The sequence below is a fragment of the Melanotaenia boesemani genome, chromosome 4, assembly GCF_017639745.1.
Source record: "Melanotaenia boesemani isolate fMelBoe1 chromosome 4, fMelBoe1.pri, whole genome shotgun sequence".
Lineage (NCBI taxonomy): Eukaryota > Metazoa > Chordata > Actinopteri > Atheriniformes > Melanotaeniidae > Melanotaenia > Melanotaenia boesemani.
In genome coordinates this window covers 11,706,207-11,729,678 of record NC_055685.1, presented here as the reverse complement: position 1 = coordinate 11,729,678, position 23,472 = coordinate 11,706,207, and positions in this window count along the sequence as shown.

The following is a 23,472-nucleotide window of genomic DNA, read 5'->3' as shown; positions in this document are numbered from 1 at the left end:
GAACATGAACATGGACTTTTGACTGGCAACTGAAACCAAGAGCTGCTCAGTACAGCATTATTTCTGTGGATCCATGGTTTAAGAAGAAAAACTTGCCACAAACAAGTCGCATTTGCCTTCTCCTTCACCAATAGAAGTCCAGAAAGCAACCCTTATACGTAATCTCCCAGAATGCAGTCCGCAAGTAAAATAATATTGACCTCTGTAGGTAAGAAACTACAGAAGCCGAGAGTGGTAGTTATCAGCTATTATTCTTTTTTAATCATTATGTCGAGATAATGACTTTATTCTCTCATTTTCTATTGATAACTCGGTAACTTATTTTGTTACTTTGAGAAAACAAGGTTTTTTTCTCGAAATAACGAGATGATTAAAGTGGGCTCACAAGTAAGTGTGTGACACTTGATTTCAATGATCAAAACAGACCTCATGACAGCTGATGGGAACAATCATGAAGTATGTGAATGAGTGATTGGTAAAATTTAACAGACGATCACAATTTCAGACTTCTCAGACTTGATGGATGTAAAATCAGACATATTTATGGGATGGATGTTGCTCAATCTGACTTCAGCTTGCATCTGTTGCTGGACTGAGGCAGAGCCAGACTGCTGCATCCAAAGCGTGAAGGAGCGCTTGGAAGAGGTCCGTGATTCTCCCAGTAGACCACAAACACACTCAGTAAAATCAAATATAATATATTAATGTACATACTTAATATATCTTATTTTTATAATTTGTATATATTAACAACATGAGGAGTTTCCATGTTCTCCCCCATGTATGCATGGGTTCTCTTCTGGCTTCCTCCCATAGTTCAAAGGCATGTATATTAGGCTGATTTGAGTATCTAAATTCTCACTAGGGGGGACTGCAAGTTTGACTGAATGTTTGTATCTGTGTTGGTTCTGTGATGGACCAGGAGCAGCTCCAGCCTCCTCACAAATCTGCATTTGAATAATCCATTATCTCGAGAAAACAGACTTTGTTATCTTGAGATAACAAGATAAGTTATCCTGTTATTATGAGAAAACAGTGATAAAATAAACATGTGAGCCTGGCTGCTCTTGGCTTCCATAAAAAACCTATTAAATACATATTGTAGACACAATAGACTTTGGTGGAACAGGGCATTAACATGTTAAAGGCAAAAAGTGCTAATAGCCGGGGTTCCTTTTAAAACTTTAAAATAAAATGTAGTGCTGTAAACTTAAATGACTTTTAAATGATTTATGGCCTTATCACTTTTCGTTGTAAGTCCATGGCACAAGCATACGTCGGGAACAAGCTTCTCTCCCATGTGGATGGTATGGAGCTGGAGGGGAAAGGGATCTTGAAGGGGAAACTGTTCTCAACACAAGACCAAGACCACATGATCAGTGCGAAGTGACAGCGACCTGCAGCAGCAACCAGTGGATCACAAGCACTGCAGCCTGCAGCGGCACCCATGCGAGTCTTTAAAATAACTACAATGAGCAGCACTAGATGGACAACGCCTACCTCCCACCAAACAAGAGAAGTTCAGGACACCAGGAAGTGATATTGCCCAGCCACCAGCAAACAAGAGTCAACACGTATGCTCTGCGCACCTTTAATGTGTTCCCCTGCAGCAATTGGCTGGGAGACACAAGGAGGCACCAGTAACCACAGCCATACCCTGCTACAATAACTTTGTCATTTCTTTTATTTTTTTTCCCCGACATTATTTTTTCAGCAGTTATTGAAATGGTAGCCTGTGCATTTATATTTGGTAATCTGTGATGTAGCAAACGTAATAACTTGTGTCATAACCACCAACTCGGGGCACTGTCAAATATGGATTAAAGACATTTTCATCCATTTAACAATTTGATTATTAAGATCTGAATCCACAGTTGCGTTCACCCTTACAGCGCCTTTCAACAGATGAATTGAAGAAGGGTTAAAGGTTGTAGGCACGTCTGAACAGGTGAGTTTTGAAATGAGATTTAAAGAGAGAGAGAGGAAGTCAACCCTACAGAGGTCAGGAGTTTGGGGGCAGAGCAGCTAACAGGACTGGTATAGTTGACCAAGAAATTGCCATTTTTTCGCATATCATTTGTCAAATGAATGCACACTATTCATAGTTTGCTGTTGTTTTCTGACTGAAACCATAGACAGGATGAACGAAGGCACAGGTGTACTGTTGTTTGTCTATCAAATGTTCAAAATGTTGTGATTAACTTTTCATATGATATTCTACAAACAGGTAATGAGAATAAGTTGCTTCTCTAAACCCCAGAGATTGTTGTTTGTTAAATCTCAGTGGATCAGCAGTTTCTGAAATACTCAGACCAACCCTGTCAGGTGCCAACAACCATGCCAGGTTCAAAGTTACTTTAAATCTCCCGTCTTCACCAATCTGATGCTCAGTATGAACTTCAGCAAGTTGTCTTGACCATGTCTGCATGCCTAAATACATTAAATGTCTACCATGTGATGGCTAATTGGCTATTTGTGTTAGCAAGCAATTGAACAAATGCTCCTTAAAAAGAGCCTAATATTTTAACCATAAAATTATGGGGGTATTCTTAAAAACAGCTCTGTAGGTCTGCTTGAACAGATTCACTGTACAAATAGGGGAATGAATACATAAATCCAGCTTTAAAAAATAATGTAAAGCTAATACATTTTTTTGTGGTAAAGCATCTATTCATACATTGCAGCTTGGGTTACTGTGCAGCTAACTTTACTGTTTTTTTAATCCCCACATGGAGAGAAAACACCCAGTGCTGCATGTGGTGTTATCGCTCATGCATTTATAATAAGGACACATGTAAAGTATGGATGTTTTATCTTTAAAAAGCTCAGATTTTTTCTCTCTTTTTTCCCCACCCTGCAAAACCCAAGAGCAACTCTACAGTTATGTAAAAATTTGAATAGGCTTGTGTGTGTGTGTGTGTGTGGCAAGATTGTGTATATAAGCTGTATCTTTCAATATACAACCCATCTTCATACACTGTATTCTCCATTTCTTTCTCTACTTAAATATCAGAAGCCTGAGCCTTGATATATATATATATATATATACATTAATATGATCTTTGATGTTTGTATTTGTGTGACTGGATATACTCATATTTTATTCTACCAGTTCTTCTCCATCCTTAATAAACAATACTGCAGAGAACTCTGGGTGTGTGTACATCAGTTTAAACTTAGATGTTCATGCAGAAGAACAAATTAGCATCTCCTAAACTGCAAATCAATGATTTAGAGGGAGAGTCAAGGAAGTGAGTTGACATTAATGATTTAATATCTGCTAACCCATTTAGGGTCTTACAAGCTGGGCTAAAAGTTCTGTCCATGGGTTGGTGTCGTGTTCCATGTGTTCCACCTAAAAATGTGAACCCATCCACAAATATTCACATTTTTTTTAACATATGAAAGCAGCTTAGAGTTACCATTAATATACTGATGATTCATTTGAATATATTTATTAGAGAACAAGCAAAGAATTCTGATGTATCAGTTTAATCATTTTCCATGAGCCTTGCTTGCTGGAAGTGATATATTCTTTAAAAGCAGAGCGAATAACATTAACTTATAAGTTTTTGTTTTTTTTCACGATGTTTTTAACTTGGTAATTTGTTAAGAAGGGATTCATGGCATCACATATTAAAGATGATTTAAATAATTTGCATGTCAATATAGGGGTGATGCTGGTGAGAGTTGTCACTGAGTGTACTTCAATTAGAAAAATTGTTTGTGAGAAATAATTTTAAATAATTCAAGTCATTCTTGTTGACTTTGTGTATTTAAATTTAATCTAAAATTGTAATTCATTAAATAAGAAATAGTCCCACCTCCCACCATGCATGTAACGGATTGTTGGATTGTTCACTATTCCCACTAAATATAATGGGAAAGCGTGTATATACAATCAGTGTGTTTTGGCTTTGGAGTGGCAGGGTGTGCGTTGGTGGCACATCGTTGATGATCTGCAGCTGGTTGTTGACGGCTGATTCACATGTCTGCCATCTAGGAGTGGAAAGTGGTAACAGGCACTGTTTGTGGAGATATGGCCTGGTGCTTGTCGGACTTTTTTTTACTGTAGCATGAGCAGGTTAAATGTGAAAATAATAAAGATTGTTGGCACGATATTAAGTTAACCAAGTACTTTATTTGACAGTGATTTGTTGTTATATAGATATATAAAATTATTGACAGAATCTTAATACAGGTTAGAAATTTCCCTGTTTAAAATAAAATGCAGCACTGTAAACAGAAAATCTGGATAAGACAGGTGCATGGATCAGGTATGCACTCGGTTTTCCTCATGTGGATTTTCCTAGATGGTTTTCAGAAGTTTTAACTGCATTCTGTCATGAAAGCTGTGGAGTCTTTTATGCATGAGGCCCAGGCTCTATGAGATTCAAGCAATTTTAGAGCTAATTTCAAGTGTAGCAGACAGCGAATGTCTTTACCCCCAATTTAATGCAGGCCCTGGGCACAGTTAAAAGAAAAAAAAGTTCCCACACATTTATTAAGGACATAGGTCTGTAGAAGGGCAGGAAAAGGCCAAGAATAGCTCTGTGATGGAGAATGTGCCAGTGTTTCAGCCTACAGGAAGACAAGTCAGAGCTGAAATTACTCTTTTAGCTCCCGTTGTTTCAGTATGCTGCCTTGGTCCTGCTGTTTTTCTTCTTCTTCTTTTTTTTTATTATTATTATCTTGCTGCTTCTGTGACTTCTTCAGAACTTTTCCAACCACAATATTCTTTCAGAAGTAGCTATCTAGAATCTGAATAATTTCACAGTTTTTCTCTGGTTTATCTGTTTTTTCTTCAGTTACTTGAACTTCTGGACTGTTTTCAGTTTTCCCCTCATGGCTTTTAGAAAATATTCTATTCTTCAGTTTTGGTGTTGTTTTAAAGAAAGTGTCGAGCTCTAGTGACAAATAGATTTTTAAATGTAGAATGATTACATGTTATTCAAGCATTTTGGGGAGAAATGTAGTGTCAAGTAATGGCCAAATAAAAAAATATAGTACAAGTCAAGTCAACACATTTCCATCAAGGTTGGAAAGCTCAAATCATTGAAACTAAATCTGTGATTTTCCAGTTAACAGCAGGAACATGCCGTGAACATTAAAGCTTTCTGTCGTATACAAGGTATGTAACAAGGGAGAATTGAAAAGCAAAGTCACAGGTAGGAGGTAGGAAGACGTGGAATAAATATTAATTTATCAAACTAAAGCAAAAGCACTAAAATGTCAGGAAGCTCAGAGATTGAAATCCCAAATATGCAGAGCAAAGCAATGCAGAGACAGAATGTGACTTTCATAGAAAAAAATTCTGCTTGGCAAAAAATACCAAACTTCAAGTCATGAAACTAAATAAAAACTAGACTAAATAAAAACTTTGACAACAGAAAAACAGAGAAAAGAAGGAAGCAGAACAAACACCAATTAGAAAAAGAGGATAAAAAAAGCATACATATACCAGGCAAGTAATGTCAGGTGTGTGTGTCAGGAACAGATCTAAGAAGAGAGGTAATAAGCAGAACTCAAGGAAAAAAATCTTTAAAAAAGGCCAAAATGAAACTTTTGAAGAAGAAAAAACAAACAAAAAAAAACCCAACACATTGCAAAAGGTGACCAAAAGCAGCAGAAGCGATGCTGCAAATTTTAGTATCCATCTGATATCAAGTAAATCCAGGGCCAGTAGGATATCTCAGATACTGATACTTCTCGCTTGAAATTTCACAATCATTTAATTATTTTGATTTTAATTATTGATAATGATTATAATCATATTCAAACACAAAGATTTTTGTCAAGTAAAACATTTTCATTAACAAATTGAATGGCAGAACTAAGAAATTTAAATTTAAGCTTTTTTATTTGTAAACAAAATAAAATAGCAACAGCAGTGAAACAAAATAATAAAATAACTTTGTTATTCCCTTTAATTTCCACACAACTATTTGAGAAAAATAGTCGAGAGTGCAAATTAGCTAAACAAAAGCGGAACCTACTGTTGGTTGACTCTCATTCCCATTATTTGGCTTTTCTCATCACGCTGATATTGAGCGATACTGATAGTATTGGTATTAATACTGTTAATATTTGGATTGATCCGTCCAGTCCTAGAAGGAATGAGGAGGTCCTGTTTAGGGAGGTTGTTGCACAGATGCTCCCAGTAACAATTCTTTAGTCATTTCTGATCACTTTTAAATTTGGACTGCTGGATCGAGTTTGCATGTGTGCAGGAGAAATGCTGAAATGTCCTGATTTTTACAAGCATTTAAGACCTGATTACCAAACAATGGAAAGTGACAACTGAGTTATATTTATCCATGTTTGGTGAAACTAGAGGAAAGATCAGAGACTGTGATGCTGAATTTACTCCACAGGACTCCCAGGCATCAAAGGTGTGTTCACCAATCTTATTTTTTCCACCTCACCTGCTGAGCTGAAGAACAGTAAGCTACTTTTGTTTGCACTGCCTGTAGCATGTGTCCAATGTTTGCAGGAGACAGAAGCCATTTATTTTCCTCTGTTAGTGAGGACATTTTTCTCTCCTAAGAGATGGAAGATGCTTGAAAGATATAGTCTATTTCGTACATATATTGTCTTTTCAAGAATTAAGCTATTCATTTAGTAAAGTCAGGAGGATATTCTCTTGAGGTATTACATATTTATCAGTAACAAAGTCATAATACCCTTTTAACATGAGACGCAGGCTCAAGAAAAATGGAACAAGATCAAGATGATTTAAGTAGGACCAACAGAATTCAAAGTCTGGTATAGAGTTCATTTTTCTAAAGGTACAATATCCAAAATATTCTAAGGAGTAGAAAGCAGATCTGACAGATGTCATCAATCCCTGTACAGTTTAAGCCAAATTTTTTCCTTTTGCCTTCGATAATTAAACTTATTGCTAAATTCATTTTAAGATAGCTTAGGGAATCTGGGGATATAAATAGGTGTTTACAAACTGAAATTGCTGGAGGCCCCAAGGACTGAAGTTTATTTACTTCCAAACAATTAGAAATCCTGGCTTTTGCAGCTTAAACAGCACATTGTCGAATTTTACCTATCTAGAAGTCAAATAGGGCCTCACCCATTTCTTAATGGCTTCAAAATGCTGCCTCCCTTTGGAAAGTGGAAATAAATTAGAAATAAATTGATTTTGGCAAGCAGCAGCTGTTTGATATTATTTGACTTCTCTAAAAGTCATGCTGCCACAATGATTCATTTTTCCTCACATATTTTATATTTTTTATTCTTTTTTAATGAGACAGCCATACTTTAATGATAAATACTTTTCATAAAGGAAAAACAGAAAAAAATCTACCAGATATTGGGCCATATTCACCATGACTTACAAACAGACAAAGATGAGACAGATGATGAAAAATAACAAACAGAATGACAAAATGATGAATGAAAACAAAAAATAACAATGATATGCGATGAAGTCTGATTTTTCTCATTTTTAAAGTGTTTATTTGATAATAAATAATCACATGGTAAGCTTCAAATAATTTAAAAATGACATTACATACAAATTAATTATTAATTACTCCTGAACTGGGACAACAGCCTGCAGTCTGGTCCCATGAATGTGTCACAGTGCTGTGGCTGAAGGGGAAAGCGGTACACTGTAGAAATATTTTTTCTTACATAGCCTGTACCTTCTACAGTTTGACAAGCAAATTTCCTACTGCTCCTTTTTGTAAAATGTTCATAACTAGGCTTTAAGAACGAATTTCTTTGTAAGAACTGTTGAATTGATATGAGCTGTAATGCTTATCATATTTTTCAATAAAAAGAAAAAGAATCATAATTTCAAACAGACATCTAGTCTGCAAAACATCAGATCATCCATTTCACAGAACAACAATGGATTAAGAGGATCAACTTATGCATAGACCAAAATGTTTTAAAAAGTGCATAAATTCAGAGCAGGAGTGAGGAACAGAAAGCTATACAACATATGTAACCTAAAACAAGCATTCATTGCACAAGGGGTTTCAAGAGGTGTTGAATTAACTAAAAATGTTCAGAGTAGACCATTCAGCCTTTCAACCTTGCAAAATTGAATTCCATGTTAAATGTATTATCCAGAGATTTTTGAGGCACTGACTGAAGGCTGAACCATGGCTGTAAAATAATTTGTTTGAAGGCTGCGTAACCAGCCATCATCATCACACTGGAATGCAGATGTATACTCGTATTTTAGGTCAGATCAAAGTCCATATTTTAAACACAGCAATGTGTTTAATAAAGTCACATCTGTGGGTTGTGTAACTATTTTTATTGTAATAAAATGCAGCTTTCATACTTGGAAATGACTGTTTTTCCTGATAGCAGCTAGGATGGACTCCAACACACGGGGCTTGCTCTACACTATCATGATCTAAGCTGAAGGGCACATCACAAAGACAAGACTTCCACAAACTTGCTTCTTGATTACAAATGGTGGCATTGATCAACACTTCACTTGATGTTAAATTTGTCTTTGCTAGTTTGGAGACTAAGTCGACTAAGACTAAGTTAGAAACTGAGGGATTTATCCATTTTCCACATGGCTTTATCTAATTTGGGTCGCTGAGGGCCAGGAGCCTATCCCAGGTCCCGGAAACCTTCTTAAAATGACAGCTCTTACCATCACACCACCATGCAGCGTCATGCTGCAGGATGACCAACCAAAATGTCTGGCCAATAAAACCATGACAACAGTGAACATTGAACCATTTTCAGTCCAGTGTTAAAGCTGAGACTATATTGTTTTTCTTTTTTAGCCATAATCAAAACATATTCCCAAGATTGTTCAATATTAGTAATCTTTGTCTGATACAGTTAAAAAAAACTGCACATTGTGTACAGGACTTAATACACAGGGAAAAACATATTCTTTTTTCAAAATGTATTAATCATTAATTAAACATAAATAAAACACCTCTACAAAACTACAACTTGCTGCTGTGTAGTAGAAAACCCAAATCTAGATTTATCAGAGGCAGACAGTTAAATAAATAAATAAATAAACTGTATTTGAACTAAATCAAAACTGAAGGTGTGCTGTCAAAAAATAAAATTGTAGAAGAGAACCATAATTACATATGACAGGGCTTGGCATGAAGTTGAAAATCGCACAAGGAGTAATAACATTAAACTCACAAGAATACCAGAAACCCTGGAGTATAGATATCAATAGAGATGATATCTAACATAATGCAGGTATGTGGCAATCAGCACCTAAAACTTGATGTGAAATAAAAAAGAAAGCAATCCTCAAAATAATTTAAAGGCAAAAAGTTATATAAAGTGAGTTGCAGAAAAAAACACCAAACAAACTAAAGGAGCAATTATGTAACTGACAAAACCACAAGAAATGTACAAAACGTTCTTATCAGAGCACATAGACTATAGCACAAGCAGTACAGTGAACAGATACCATATACACAACTCTCCTTTAATAAGATGCCTTTTTGTGAACAAATTTGAGATTAAAATATTTCACGTATTCAATTTGCTGTAGTTTTCCAAACATATTCATAGTGTTGCAAACCTCCAACTAATGAGCTGTTATTTCTCTAAGTAGATTTTGAAGTGAAGTTGAACTGACCTTTGTAAAGGATGTCATTGTCTTTTGTCCAACTGGGGCCTCAGAAATGCTTCCCTGTTACAGAAATGTCAGAGAGGTGCAGATAATGATTGTTGGTGCTCTCCCTGATTTTTGCAGTTTCCTTCTAGTAGCTTTTGATCAGCAGATAACCAGTATCACATTCAGAGCAATGATTAACCTTCGCTGAAAGGATAGACTGGGTATTAATTCAAACAAAATGAGAATTCAAGTCTGTAGTTTGGTAGTAAACAAACATGATAAGGTAAACATATGGATTCTGTATGTGGTTGGTGTGTTCTATTATTATAACTTCATGAGGCCAGTAAAATGACCCTAGATTAGATTAGCTACTGGCCGATAGAGGAGGGTTATGCCAGATGTTTAATGAGGAATGTTGTACTTTTATTCCAGCTAGCACAGCCGCTAGTGGTTCTTTTTCTGCAAAAATAAATGAGTTGAAGAGGTTAAGAGAGGCGTAGGGGGCTAATGCTGGCAGGGATGACTGGGCTCTGGATTGGCTACATCAATTTTTTGGAAATGGAAATCTGAAAACAACAATTGGTGCAGGACTGGTGCTGATTGTATTTTTCTCGTTGGCATGTTGCATCCTTTCTACCCTGAGGAAGATGTGGCTAAGAAGCAACCAGATATCCATCTTAATGGCAGCACAACTGGCTCGAGCGTAACTAAGAAAAGATATTTGGACTGAAATAGGGATAGTGGATCAATGGACATTGAGAGCCGACTGCAGGACAAACGGATGATGTGGTTGTGCTGTTGGACAGAATGAGGACTGTGATGCCCTCCCCACCTTTTCTGTTTGCCCTCCAGAAAATATCAGAGGAGATTATCTTGTTGTTTTCCCATAGAGCTTGTTCACTGTATGATTTAAATTGCTGTATCCAACCATACAGTCCATGTAACTGAGAGAATTGTGTAATGTGTTGGATTGTATTTGCCTTTGTCATTGTCAGTATTCGATTTTTTGGAAAACTGTGTTATTGTGGTTATAGTTTTATTCCAAGTTGTCTGTACAAGCTGTATAAGGATTGGTTTGTTTTTTCTGCTGTGCAATCATTAGTTAGGGTCGTGGTTTCTTTTGATGCCCCACCTGAATTCATCCTATGCGTGATTGATTAAACTGGAGAATCCAGCTGCAACAGAAATGCTCTGCTCTGAAATGGTCCTGGCGCGACCGGATGCCGGGTAAAAGTGCTCCACAGCACTTCCGCAAAGCTTCGGCGCTCAATGGAACCAAGGGAAAACACATGTTAGCAAGTTTTTCCCTCCTACATAGGGTGGATTGGACAAGTGGTGGCATGAAACGTGAGTTAATGTTAAACCTTATTTTGTGTGTCCTTTGCTGTGTATGAAAGTATATAACTCTCTAAGCGGGACTGTTGGGAGGTTCTGATGATTAGAGCAACAGGTGTGTTGATTTCAGAGAAGGATTAGTATGACCCATAAATATTTATAGAAAGGTCATCTTAATGACTCATAGGGATAGGACACACTGTTGATCTGTCAAGTCCATATTAGGTGATAGGATGACTCCTGGCAGGTCATCACAGTTTATTCAAGTCTAGTGAAAGGGTTGGTTGCAGCTTTTTTCCCTGACATAGGATCAAAGATGAAGTCTGTATCCCAGTTTATTTGTAAACCCAAATTAACCTTTGAGGGATTCGTCTGCTGCCAGAATCATCCTCCACGGGTTTCTTTTCTTTAAGAAGAGTTTCAGATTTCCTAAGTACAATAATGTATAATGAGCTGGTATTATTGTTGTCATGGTTTGAAGTAAAGGAACAAAACAGGCTCACAGGCAGGCAAAAACAAGCAAAAAAAAACAAACAAAAAACAAAGAAATAAAACCTAAGGAGCCATTTAATAAAACCTAGTAAAACTAAAAGAAGGTGCTGCATAAACAGGGAATCCAGTAACAGAAAATCCTACATAAATCTGGAAGGCATAAAACTAAATGGAGCTGAAAGAACAGACTGAGATGCAGGAAATATCAAATGAAAACCCACAAAGCCATAAACAGAGATGAAAACAAAGGAAATCACAGATCATGACAGTTGTAGTTTTTTTTTTTCTTAACCTTTGCTGATGGCTATTCTATCTTCTTCTACTTTTTCTCAGATGTTGGTCCTGGCTTCTCTTGTAATTTATGTGTCTTTTTTTTCCCTGTTTGCTTGTGGATGATTATCATCTCGGCTTTTTAGAAACACATTTCATGTCCACTAGCTCAACTGCTTCTACAACATTTTTTTTCCACCTATGGGTTGTTCACTGTTCTCTGAGTTTGACATGATGTGTTGCTTCCATGCAACCTTGGGAAAGTTCAATCATCTTCCCCTGGCTCATCTGAGCCAGAATTTATATGAACACGTATCTTGACAAAGTGAATATTTCCCAAATCCCAATAAACATTGTGTATGTTTCATTGTTACCTGAATTACTACCCATTTCAATCAATATTTAGTGCAATGGTGTTTTACCTCTTCCAGGTCATGGCTAAAGAAGCTAAAATGACTTGAGTTTCATAAAAAAATAATAATGATAAAAAAAAGCAAAAAAACAAACTAACAAAAAAAATGTAAATTTAAAAGATATACACATCAGACAAAGTAGTTTTATATGATGTTGACTTTTTCAAATTCTGTTTCATAGTTTGATAATTATTTGATAAGATTTTTATCTTTACATTGAGTTGGACAAGGCCAGCTCAAAAGTTGACTTCATGTCTCTCACAGTAGTCACTGGCATCCACTTATTTATTTATGTATGATTATTATTTTTTTAAAACCTTACCTGTCCAGCATGGTAGCAGCAGAATAATGGTCTGGCTTCTGTGCCCAAGCGGCAACCTCTGCCGGTAAAATGTGAAGCCTATGCGGACGTGCAAAAATTTTCAGTTCACCCCTCATCAGCTAGAAGCTGGCTCCAAAACAGAACAAAACCCCAACTTCACAGCAGAAATAAATATGTTTAAAGCCTGGTACAAAAATCCATTTTAGGATTAATAGGTCAAGTTTACCTTCATGACAACTGTAAGGGGGGTGAATCTTTTCTAACTCATCCATCTGGATGTTATTTAATCTTGAAATTCGGCATTATTAGGGGCGTGTCCTTTTGATTGACATGTATCCAATATCCACGACAAGAAGGGAGAATGCAGCACAACCAGCAGTTTTTAGCCAGCTAACAGCGTGCCTTAGCTTTAGCCTGCCTACCAATGTTAGCTGGTGTTACGACCCCTGGTCTACAGCCTATGGGAGTAAGGCTGTCTGGAGATTTCCTAGTGGGTTTGACGCAGCCCCAGCTGGAACCGCCCCTCCCTCTGACGTCAGCCAGACGTCCTTCTACTCCTTGCCAGCTGGAATGATTGCTCTGTCTCCGCCTCCAGGTTCTACATCCAATCCAGTGGGGCAGCCAGGCCTTCAAAAAGGAGGAGGCCCCAACAATCGGGGCAGCTGTGTTCCTGTGGGCGCACAGTTTGCCAGGCTGGGTGTTGGAGTGTAATCGTTGGACTTTATAGAGTATTTAGTGAGCTTGATTCCTGTCTTGAGTAATTGTGTGCACCTTTGTGCTTTTGAGTTGATATTGAGCAGAGACTCTCTCACCAGTTTTTGTGTGAGTCATCTTAAGTTATCGTTTTGGATATGGTTAATGCTCTCACCTTTTGTGAGTAGCATTTTGGTTGTTTGTTTTGGTTATTAGACGCTCTCACCTTTTGTGAGTAGCCATTGGTTAAGTTTCCTTGTTGTACATAGTATAACAGTAATTGTAATATCTCTTTTCTTTCCGTTGCTCTTTTTCTTTTGGCTGGAGTTATATAACCTATATTTAGGACACCCTTTGTTGTATTTTGGATTTTGGTTGTTTATATGAACCCGAGTGTGTAAATAACCTTGGTTATATTTTACGGTTTTGTCCAGCCTTTTTTGTTATTGGCCCTAAACCCCTGGATCTTGTGGAGGGCCGTAACAGCTGGTTAGCTACCGTTAGCTCCGGGTTAGCTCGGTTAGCTCTTAGCTACAGGCAGCTCAGAGTTTAATGAATGACAATCTTCCACCCCCACCTTCACAGTCTCCCTTTCAGCTCCACCTCTTTACCCATTTTTGGATTTTCTGAGAATGACAAATACTTACCAAAAAAAAAAAAATTAAATAAGAAAAAAGAAAATGAACAAACAAACAAAAACTTAAACAAAAGTAGCTCTTTGTTTATAAACCCACTGGACAACTGAGTGGCTGTCAGCATGCTGAATATGAGGAATGAGCAGAGATTAGTGTGCTTTTTCCAGACTAGGTCTAGGCAGACCAGGTCCCAGAGAGCCAGGAAATAAGCAGCAATCCCGGAGCACAAATCCAAGCCACCCCACCACAAAGACCACCCTGGACCTACCCCAATGGCGGCAGAGGAAGGTACCAGCCAGAGCCTCTTGTGGTCACAAGCCACATATTGGCAGCCACCGATTCCGCCAGGCAACGGCCAGAGTGAAGGGCCCAAGACCATGCCCAGGAACCAGGCCCCCCCAGACAACAGTTGACCAGCACCCACCCGAATGTTCCAGGTGCACACCCCGGGAACCAGGACGTCATCTATCACTCCCCTCATCCTCCTCCTGCCCACAGAAACATAAAAAATTCCATCAAAGTCATACCTGCAACACCTGCATTCTTGCACTTAATTAAAAAAAAATAATAAATAAGGCGTGTGCATGTGTGTATGTGTATTTGCGCATGTGTGTGATTGGAATGCAATTTTTCTCACACGGAAGGAAAGAAAGACAGAAAGAAAGAAAGAAAGAAAGAAAGAAAGAATATAAAAATAAAAAAACAATTCAGTATTTGGTACTTCTGACCACTTTCTAACCTCCACTTTTACAAATTGACCTGAAGAACAATTTCTTTTCTTTTAGATTTTGAAACTTTGAAATGGGTCCATTTGAGATTTAAAATATTTTCACCTTGACCAGACCTTTTGTCAGGGGCCAAGAATAGGGTTTGGATGTGGAGCCAGAAAACTCAGAAAAATCTACTATTTGTTAGACTTTTGTTCCAGTCCAGACACCACTGTTTCTGCCTTTATCTGTATATTTTGACTTTATTCTGAGTAAGGGTTTGTTAATGAAAAACTTTGTGAGTACATTCTTCTAAAATGATCCCCTAAGTGAATGGCTCTGCAGACACCCTTTTTTTCGTTCTGTGTATTAAGCCAAGCGACCTGATGTTCACCTTATTTTTAACTGGTTGACACATTCACACAGACAGTTCTTAACAGACACCAATAAATAATTGTTCTCAATTGCGAACAGTGTCTTCATTAGTGGACAAAAGCTGGTTTAACCGAAAGGTCAGATTGGTGTATTACTATCCTAATGTTTCAATAAAGTAAAAAAAAAAAAAAGTCAAAGCGAGAACAATGCTGGCTGTTTGTGTTTACACAAGTGCTTCATTGAAAACTATGTTTCAATAAAGTTATAAAAACCAAACACACAACCAAACGCTAGAGCAAATAATCAATAAGCTTCAGAAGGTGAAGAAGGAATACTTCAACAGAAAAAATCTTGAACAAAAGTGATGGTGGATGCGTAGTTACATGTCCATATTATCAGCTTCTGGACAGTCACAACAGCAGCTACAACTGAAGAAGCGGAACAACCCAACCCCCCGCCCACCCTTGGTCTTTCACAGATGATGATTGGCTGACTACAGATCACCTGTTAAAAAAACGCTGCATTGTTATGTTGCCTGGCAACCGATTAAAAATTCAGTACGCTAAACTGAATATAGCCTGTTGTTCATTTCTGAAAACTTTGGTAGGTTATAATGGAGCCCGACAAATAAACCACCAACTTTCAGAACCAAGTTGTTGATGTTTTCCTCCACATAATAATAAAGTCCGCCCACTTGCACCAAGGTTCTGAGTCTCAAAAAACTGTGACAGTGCGATAGCACTAGAGCAGACTTCCCTCTTCTCCCGCTTGTTCATTGCTGGTGGTTTGCATCTGAGCATGCTCCAAGTCTTCTCGGTTTTTAGAGCATTTCTGTTGCACCATTGCGGAGCAACTTAGAGGCACTGATACAACAGTGTTTTCAATGGAAAAGCTTTCTTCTGGACGAAAAACATTTTTAAAAAATAGAATAGAATAGAATGGAATAGAATAGAACTTTATGTAAAAAAAAAAAACATCTACTGTGTGCATGGATGTGGCCTAAGAGTACTGACTCATAAGACACATTAAAAAACAAACAACAACAACAAAAGTTAATTATAAATAGCTACCTGTGCTTGACATTTTGTCATGAAACCATATCCAGCCTCTGTTATGTTTCCCGCTGAGGGAACCCTGCCTGTCAAAAAAGTGACACTTTGGGGGTACCCTTTGAGTTCAAAAGCAACACAGCAGACTCCTGACCAAGTGTCAGTATGTGATAAGATGGCAGTGAAAACGAGTTGGATTTACAGAAAAACACTGCATCCTGACTGGCTGGAGGAGTGGTTTGTTGGTCACAATCATTCAGTTTTTTTTTTTTTTTTAATTCCTTTGACAGAGTCAAGACTATAAACTAAAACTCTACTACTTTCTATATTTTACCCATTTTTCTCTAGAATGGAAATTTAACAGGGAGTGAAGACATACATGAAGGATTGGATTAGAAAAAAATTGCATACCCTGCTTTTTTAAGTATTAAGTAGGTTTTGAATAAAGTTTTTTTTTTGTTTGTTTTCTTTTTGTTTTGTGTGTGTGTGTGAAGTATTTTACTTCTACAGACATGTACAGTGATTCTTTTTTATTTTGTAAACATGTTTTACTCTTTGCTTAATTTATTTAATTAATTCTATTTGTATTTATCTATTTTACAAAATAGTTATTTAGTATTTTGTTGTATTTCTATAATATAAATATTAAATAAAAAATATTGCAGTATCATTTACTGTCGCTGTTTATCACTGAGACAAATTTGGTAATTACTATGTGTAAATGTAAATATATTTATCTATTGTATAGTGAGTGACGGTGTATATTGAAGTCCAATGAAGTGGCTAATTTCAAAATATAACATTCTCATCTTTGCATATATACAGGAAACAGCTTTTAAATATGTGTTCACTGAAAGGGTTAATACTGACTGAATGGCTTTACATTTGTGATCTGTGTGCCTCAACCATATTTACGCCCTAATATATAATTGATGGATGATGTTATTTAGTCATAAGTGAGACCAGGCATGGAGGAGTGAGGGCTCATTCCTCATTCATGTTGCTTTTAATCTGTGAATCCTGCCTCAAATATTCATGAACTATAAGACTTTTGGGCAAGGGAGGATATTTCATTGGCCACCACTGTGGCCAACCCAACTCTGATTGGTAGCTCGTCAAGTTTATTAACATGGGAACCAAGGTAAATACCTATCTTCTGCTTTAATCCCTATCTGTATTAATATTTATAACTTATTTAAAAAATTGCTTTAAAAAAAAAAAAAAAAAAAATCTTTGTTTTACTTTATTTGAATTGTTGTGTCCTTCATAGTTGTTTTTGCACTGTAAACACTTTAGTTGCTTGCATGCATTTGATATGGTAATGAATTAATGACAGAAGGTGACAACAAATATTCCAGATATATTTGTTCAACAGAGCTAATGTTATGTTTATGTTACCTTTGTGAGGTTCTTTTAGTCATTTTTAAAAATGTCTTAATGGTCTTGGGCCTTCTAATTTGTCCAACCTCCATTTAAATTATGAATCTTTGTAGTTCCTAATGTTCCTCTGGTACCAACTTCTTAGTTGTTCTCAAAGTCAGAATCAAAATATATGGTGACGCCTCATTTCATCACTGTGGTCCGCGACTGTGGAACAGCCTGCTAGATAATCCTGCAAATAAACCTGTACAAGTGAGGCACTGAGAGCGGCTTAAAATGTACTGCAGTAATAGTCAGGGGAGGGGGAGGGGGGACAATACTGAAGAGTGGAAAAGTCTTGGAGCATTACTCAAGTTCAGATCCTTGTGGAGTCTTGGAGTGACAGCTTTCAGTTAAAACAGTATGGGAAAGTGTGTGTGCGCACTACATGTCAGCATAGACTTCAATAAGTCACGATTGAGTATTTCACATGCACACACACACACACACACACACACACACACAAAATCCACAGACACGCACACACATACACAAACAAAAAAAATATCTTTGTTTTATTTATCTATTTAAATTTTTTTCCCTCTCTGTCTCTTTCCTGATTTGCAGCTGCATTCCCAAGTCTCTGAGCTAAACTCTTTGGACTCTTGAAAATCCAGAGGATAAAAGGCCAGGTACTTTCCATGAGAACTCAGTACTGTAAATTATGTTGCGGTATTTGTACTTCTCTGCCTCCTGAATGCATCAGATGAAGGCAAATGTAAAAATGCTGATTAGTTATATTTTTCTAGTACATAAAAAAGTAAAATAAATATGCATACATATTTAGTATGTTGTCCCTATATCCCATAGCTTCAAAATCTATAGTGTATCTGAGCCTGTACAAGGTACAGTTTGCAGAAATATTTCACACCATAAACACACCATTTCTTCTTTTTTACTTTAAAGAACCAGTTTTGGACCCTTTGTAATAAGCTAATGTTAGCTGCTACATGATTATTTGAGAATCACTTCACAAACCAATGGATCTTTCATTGTGAACATAATTTTTTAAAAGTAGGTGAGTACAAAAGATCCAGCTGAAGGCAGCTGAACTGTGTATGAAAATAATCAGAGAGCAATTTATACCTAACTTTAGGCTAGATAGATATTCTATTTTCTGTCCAACTGCAAACACCAATACACTAAAACCAGTCCTGGTAAGCTGCCAATATTACATAGGTTGAATCAATAAAAGATACATGGTTATAGATAGAAAAAGATCCTTTTTTGCATAAAATAATCCTTTAATTAAGTACACTGGAGCCCAGTGAAGAGGTCAGTTGTGCATTACAGTGTAATACCTAAAGGTTTTGACAATTCATCAAGCTGAATCCTAACTGCAAATTAGCTGAATGCTAATGTACCACTATTCCTGTTCAGGGTATAATCATAAATATTTTCCTCACCAGCCTCAAGCCCTCTGTAAAGTATTCTCTTTGACATGGCAGTGTGGAAAATAGTCTCTTTTTTAGGGATTGTCTCATGAATGTACAAATATTGGTGGTGAATAAATACACCTGGGTGCTGTTTGATGAAGATTCATCATAGCTTAAACCACAATAAGCAATCCATGGCCAAAACTACATTTTTGGCTTCATAATGTAAAGTTTGCAGACTTCAGAAAATGTTAATTTTAGATGAGTGTTATAAAACTGTAAATTTAGGCAATTTATATTTAAAAGTGACATGAGAATAAATGCGACATGGTTATTTATTTATTTATTTATTGTGAACATGTAAGGCTCAATTTCAAGCATATATAATTAAATTACATGTATTTCACAGATTTAATCTGTCATAAAGTGTAAGTATCAAGGTTGTTTTACAGTTTACATTGTTGAATCTAACACAGGGTGGCAGTAGAAATGCAGTATCTCCTGCTGCAGCCCAGTGAGTGACTCATCGAAGCAGAGGAGCTGCAGACTGTCAGACAGACAGAGGAGATAAAAACCAGCCAAACCCGCTGTGTCGATCTCAGTCTCAGAGCTACAGCTCATTTGCTAACCTTTTGGAATGAAAAGCACACCATGGCTGCAGAGGCATCTGGATTTCCTTGTTAAATATAAATAGAAGAGATCATTGGACAAAGCATCTTTAATAGAGGAGACACAGAGGTCTGACACGAAGTCAGGCTCTGAAGCAGTCGAGTAGTCTGCAGCTTTGTTCACACACTTTTTAGCCTGCCCTTCGTTCAAACCTCGCGTTGAAGAAATCAATGATCTGACTTTGACTGACTGGTGAGAAGTACCTTGGTCAACACGGCAATCCGCTGCTAAATATGGTACTTTAAAAGATGAAAGAAAAAATGCTTCTTAATACTGAACAAACTCTTGCTGTGAGTTGGCTGGTGATGCATAATTATGTAAGACTGCACATGCAGTCAAGAATGGGGAGAGTTTTGTTGCTGAGGCAATTTCTCCCCTGTTCTGTGCTCTGTAGAAGAAATAATGTGGCAGATTGGATCCTATAGATTGAGAAATGCATGATGAACAGTGTTGCATTATTCTAAAATCAGTGGCAAAAGACCTTCCTTCCACTTATCACCATTTCTTTTGAAAACACACATACACCCCTCTACATGTGAGTACTTTCAGTTGCTATTTTTATTCCTTTCTTGCTGTCAGTTTTTATTATCATGTGTCAAACTGATGACACATTGTATATAATGCCAGCACACACTCCTTGTGTGCTAATCCCACATGCATGCAAGTGTTGGTGTGGTGTGCGGTTGTGTGGGCTGTTGGTCAGTCAGGCAAAACGAATGTATGCTATCGAAATCCTGCAGGTTTGGACAGCACACACTTAATCTGAGTATTGAACCCCTGAATGGGGGGCCGTACTGACACCTGACGGTGTGGAGGTCAAAGCTGTGTGTATGAATGTGCGAGTGATGCTGCTCCTGCCCTTTCCAAATGTCACAGAAGGGCCATCTCCTGAGGAGTGGGGCCCATAATGTGTGTTTGTGCGTGTGCCATGATAATCTCCAGTATTAAGCCTTTCAAATGTGTCATTTCCTCTGATGTTTGCACATGTGTGCAAACAACAAAGTGTGCTGTCTGTTTGTGTGTAAATCTCTCTTCTGCCTCCCATCCTGCAGTCTCTCACTGCATCTTTAATAACCATCCTCTATAGCAGTTCACAGACTCTTCAAAGCATCATCTGCTTACCACAACATTTTAAAATCAGATTTTAATATACAACATCTCCCCCAAATGAGTTATGCAGCCACGAACAGCTCCTAAAATAAGAAGAAAGTCAAAATTTTTCTGTAGTGGACGAGTATTACTTTATGAAGTGAATGTTGGCCCAGTTTTCCCTCAGATTGTTGTGTTTTACTAACTAGATTATATTTTAAGGCTTTGTGAAACAGAAGTGACCCTGCTATGAAGTAATTAGTTCACACATGTATAAAACATAGTCAAATTCATCAACATTCTCTAAGCCTGGCTAAGCTTGAAATTCCACTTATGCTTTGACTCAAATATATTCCTTTCCCCTGTGAGTAAGGTGGGTGAAGAAAACAAACAAACACACACACACACACACACACACACACACACACACACACACACACACACACACACACACACACACACACACACACACACACAGTGCAAGATCTAGGCGAGCATTGTCCGCCCACAGTCTCTCACCAGTTGGTCGTAATCTATTCCTAACGGCACAGGGGAAAATAAATAAATAAGTGAAACAATTACTGTGACAGTGCTTGATTAAATATTGCTGACCCTTTTTGGAAATGACAAACACATGGCCCATGTGTGTCAAATGCTTCCTAATGGCGGTAATGTTTGCTTCTTGACTTGGGGAATGTGAGAAAAAGAAAAAAGTATTCAGAAATTTAAAACTGAAATAAAGTAAAGTTTGACATATTCCTTCAGTGCTTTCCTATTTTCATCTTCCTTTGCTGTTTTGACTGGTTTCTATCAAAGAGCGATGTGTCATAAACACTCATTAAGTTTTCCAGAGTAACACCAATACAAAATTGATTTTTCCTTTTGCCAACACACAAAAAACACAACTCTTGATAACTTTTAGCCAAAACAATAGAATGATTGAAGTCATGCAGCAGCCCTAACTCTGTCTCAAACAGAGAAGCACCTGTCGGGTGTTTATGAGGTATTACTTGCAGCAGCACATTACAGTATGTGTCTTTGCTGCATCCTGATAAAAACGTGCATATTTACAGCTTTTAGAGTCTATCTCTGTGGGAGACTGGGAGTGTTGGCGGCACTGATGGTGGGGGGCCGCAAAAACAAAGTCAAAGAGCAGTTTAAAAAACAGTTTCTATGATAACTGTAAGACCACGGGGTTGCCTTGCTCATAGGCTCAACCCATAATGATGGTGTTTGGATTCATGCAAAGTGGAAAAAAAGGGATTATTACCCCAACAAAAACTCCCATCAGTGCAACTGCCACAACAGTATTACAGACACCACAATATTTAGGTTTTCACAGTGAAATAAAATACCTTTAGATGTCTGTTTTTCATTATGTCACTTCCAAAATCCAGAGTGATTAAATGAAAAAAAGTAGTCACATCAAATGTTTTCTTGCTGCTAACAAAGAACTCAGATGCTGATGTGTGTGTAGTTATCTATTCTATTCTATTCTATTCTATTCTATTCTATTCTATTCTATTCTATTCTACAGTCATTTAGTGATGACCATTTTTATGTTACTGCTGTGTGCCATGCACATTCTGACATATTGAGGTGGAAAATGACTGCAAATGACAAATGTCAGCTTCTACACACTGGGAGTTTAAATTCGGGACTAGTTCATCAAAATCCAATTACCACCCAAAAAATAGATTCTCTCGAAAATGTATGTAAATGCAGAATGGAATTGATTACAAATAACCTCTATTACACATACAGGAAAGATTGTAATGATCTTGGCTTGGCAACATCGGCATCCTACGGGAAGGAGTTAGGACCCAGATTTTGGAGATACAAGACTAGAATTTTATTCCAATATGTCTCTATCAATTAGGTGCCAGTCAGGTGCTGGTTTTGTTTGTCACTGCCACACACCTGGCAGCACTTCACTCTCAAAACAAGAGTGAATACCAATGTTAAAATACTGCAGGAGTTCCAGTTTAGGCAGATATTTAAGGTTTACAGTAGAGGACATGCAGACACCAAAAACAAAATCATTAAAAGGGCAAAAACTAACTTTATTAAATGGTGGAAAAAATATATTTTACAATAATAGAGAGGCAGAAACAATCAGTATCAGCTACCAGACAAAGGAACTTTAAGCACGGATATCAGTAGAATTAGGATCCCTAGTTTTACTCTGCTGTTTTTAAACAGGTAAATTAAAGGGATTATGAAAGTTACACAAACATGATTGTCTCAGATAAGATAACACTTTATTAATATAGTACCTAAATGGAGAAATGTACATGCCACAGCAGCAGGAATGTAAAAGACACTCCAGAGAAAAAAGGATAGGACACACACACACAGCCTGCATGGGGGAGGCTAAAAGAACATTAGCAGCAATAGTAATACATTAGTAATAGTAATAGGTAACAATAATAACAAAAAACAAAATTTATTTGTTATTGTGGCCGATTTATCACCATCAGTTGATTTAGAGTTTCACTTGCTTAACAGTTGTTTTATTTTTCTCTTCATATGATTGGCTTTTTTAATTAATGGTAAATGGACTGTGCCTAATAACACTTTCTAGTGATATGTTGACCATTCCAAGGGCTTTACACATAATGTCACTTTCATTCATTCACACACGCACACACACACACACACCACCACACTCATACATGCAGCACTTTTTATTGTTACCTACTAAGTATTTGTTTTTTTCACCTATTATATTCATACCCGATAGACACACCGGGAGGCAACTTGGGTTCAGTGTGTTGACCAAGAACATTCTGACATGTAGTCGGAAGCCTGGAATCAATCCGCTGGAAATAACAGGATCTGGATGGCAGAATGTGTTACTCCAATCCTGTATACTTTCCTCTTTATCAGTTTAGTTCAGTTAGTTGTAAGTATATATACTGCTGCACCATTTACAAAACACAACCTCGCGGCATTTGAGATAAACTCAGTGAATTAAATAAACCCTATGAGCATGAATTGGTGACAGTGGGAGAGGAAAAAAAACATTCTTCTGACAGGAAGCGATCACAGACT